At 45.0% G+C, this 3067-nt stretch overlaps 1 pseudogene across 1 annotated transcript; it reads left to right on the top strand.

The window, feature by feature from the left end:
• The first annotated feature begins 1540 nt into the window (after positions 1–1540).
• Positions 1541–2527, top strand: LOC307096399 (putative MAGE domain-containing protein MAGEA13P; annotated as a pseudogene). The gene has a single exon. The product of its transcript is annotated as a putative MAGE domain-containing protein MAGEA13P (transcript).
• The last annotated feature ends 540 nt before the right edge of the window (positions 2528–3067 follow it).

The following is a 3067-nucleotide window of genomic DNA, read 5'->3' as shown; positions in this document are numbered from 1 at the left end:
TCTGTCTGAGTCTCCCCTCATTTTCAGCTAGCATTGGATGGAGGAAGTCTCATGGTGGTGAAGATCTTTGTCTGATAAAGGCTGACTCAAGTAACCAGAGGGAGGAGCCTCAGCCCCTACTGGGGATTGAGTTGAATACCTAAGGGATGACTAAGTGTACCTACTGTACCAGAACATACTGAATTCAGCCCCTGTTGTCAGGTCTGTGAGATATTAAGTAGGGGTGAATCGATGTGGTCTCTTATCAATTTTGTCATTGGTCTCAGGGTAGTGAAGAATTAGGTCTGACCAGGTCATTTTATATCAGCCTAAGGCTCTTCCTGGAGTTAATGTGAAGACACTGAATAAGGATTCAGGGTCACCCCTCCCCAGTGCTTGGAGATATAAGGCCCCTTCCCTGCCTTGCTTCTTTCCTGATGCACAGTGTCCAGATGAGGTGTGATGTCACTCTCACCTGGTGGTCTCAAGGGTAGGACACTTTTCAGCAGAGGGATGTCTAAAGCTCTCCAGGAATTAATTTGAGGTTATAGAGTGGGGTGGACTTTCTGCTCAAAAACAGATAGGGCCAAGTCCCTCCGGTCAGCTATGATAGGACCTATGGCATGGTGATTAAATCTGAAACCCCCTCACTTCCTCTTCTGTTTCATGGAAGTGAAACCTTGGTTTAAGAAGGGTGACCACACGTCAACAGAGGGAGGAATCCCAGGACCTTCCAGGCATCAAGGTAAGGACCAAAATGATCCTTCTATTCTAGGGATCCCCACAAGTTCATCCAGCCTTTACTGTAAAACCGGGGTGGTGGGGGTTGCTGGGTAAGTGTGGCCAAGTGTGATGCCCCTTGCTTCGTCCTATAGATCTGAGGAATGTGAGCTCCTGTTCTGAGAGTTTTGTTTCAGGCTAGTAGAAGGGTGGGGTCCAGGCTTTTACAAGAGAAAGATGAGAACCTTGAGTGAACACTGAGGGTACCTTCCACCTCAGAATAGTGGGGATATCTAAAAGTCTTTCCCCCACTCCTGTCAGCACTGGAGAAGGGTAAAGATTGTGATTACAGTCTACAGTATGAAATGTCCACTCATCTCCCCTTACAGGGGCTCAAGTAATCCCCAGCAGGGGGAAGGTTGGTGAGGGATTTGGTCTGAATCATGTGTCCTCAAGTCAGAAGAACAGAAGAAGCCTAGGCAGTGCCCAGAGTCATTCAAAGTCAGGATTCAGAATATCTACCAAGGGCTCCACTCACACCAGAACATAGGGGATACCACAGTGCCTGACCACACATAACCTACTGTCTTACCTGGAATCTATAGGCTCTACAAGCTGGCTACACCCTGAAGAGCTTGCTCAGATCCTCCTAAAGGTTCTTAGGGAACAGGCCAATCAGGAGGCTCCTATAGCACTATCTAAGGGAAGACTTGTTAAGGCAGCCCTTGTCAGAGCTTATAAGATTGTGTTTCCCACACTCTTCCTTTCTCCCTCAGGCCATTAGTCCCCATCACCCAACCTACTTCACACACTCCTGCTGCTGCCCCCAACACAAGTCATCATGCCTCACAGTAAAAAGAGTCAGTGCCCCAAGCCTAAACAAAGCCTTCAGGCCCAAACAGAGGCTCCAAGCCTCATGGCTGCACAAGTTCCTCTAACTGAGGAGGTAGCTGCCTCCACCTCTCTTTCTCCTTTGATTCAGGGCACCGCAGAGGTTGTGTTTGCTGCTGGAACACCAAATGTTCCCCAGAATTTCCAGAGAGCCTGCTCCTTCTCCACTGCCATCAAAGCCACTCCATCAAGCAAATCAAATGAGGGCTCCAGCAGCCAAGAAAAAGGTCCAACCACCTTACAGGCTCCACCAAATCCTGAGTCCTTGTTCACTGAAGTGCCACAAAATAAGGTGTCTGAATTGGTTCACTTCCTGAGTATCAAGTATGTAACAAAGGAGCCCATCACAAAGGCAGAAATGCTAGAGTGTCATCAGAGAGCACAAGGATCACGTCCCTGTGGTCTTCAAGAAAGCCTGTGAGTGAATGGAGATTGTCTTTGGCATTGAAGTGAAGGAAGTGGACCCCACCAGCCATTCTTATGTGCTTGTCAAATTACTAGACCTCACCTATGATGGGATGCTGAGTGATGACCAGGGCATGCCCAAGACTGGCCTACTGATATTTTATCTTGGGCATAATCTTCATGCACGGAAACCGTGCCTCAGAGGAGGAATTTGGGAAGTGCTAAATATGATTGGGGTGCATGCTGTAAAGAATAATTTCATCTATGGGGAGCCTAGGAAGCTCATCACTGAAGATCTAGTGCAGGAAAAGTACCTGGAATACCAGCAGGTGCCCAATAGTGATCCTCCATGCTATGAGTTCCTGTGGGGTCCAAGAGCCCATGCTGAAACCACCAAGATGAAAGTCCTGAAATTTTTCACCAGGGTCACTGGTAATGAACCCACTGCTCTCCCACGCTGTTATGAGGATGCATTGAAAGATGAGAGAGAGAGAGAGTTGAGGCCAAAGCTGCCACCAGTGATAGTCAGTAAAAGTTCCAGTGTCATATCCAGTAGCTTCTCTTATCTTGAGTGAAGTCTGAGGAAAATTCTCAACTTGGAGTTTAAAGAGGGAAATCAAGGTTCTATCTAGTCAATGGATGAATTGCAGATTTTTCTCTTTTTTTTCTTTTTGGTATGTTTCAAATGTTCTGCCTCTTAAAAGAATTATTAGCTTCAGAGTCTAGGTTCATGAATGGCATTGGTTATGTATTTAGTGCTATTTAACAGGTTTAAGGATAATAATTTTGCTGTTCTACAAAACAAACTGGGGAACTTTCCATCTTACTTTGTGATCTGGAATTGGAATTAGAAATGTAAAAGTGCTCAGCAATGAAATAGATGAGTTCAAGAAATAGAGGGAAAATGTACAAGATTGTTATCCTAGGATTCCTATATTCCATTTAGTCTGATGTTTTGTAAATTTAAAGTTATATACCTGGATTTGTTTGGATAATTAAATAATGTATGCAAAATTAAATATTAATAAATGTTAGCCCCAGCTCAATGGTTCATTTATTCTTTTTAAAATAT

Source organism: Cnephaeus nilssonii, assembly GCF_951640355.1.
Source record: "Cnephaeus nilssonii genome assembly, chromosome: X".
NCBI classification, from domain to species: Eukaryota; Metazoa; Chordata; class Mammalia; order Chiroptera; family Vespertilionidae; genus Cnephaeus; species Cnephaeus nilssonii.
Note: the sequence above shows the minus strand (reverse complement) of the source record. Positions and strands in the feature narration are given on the sequence as shown.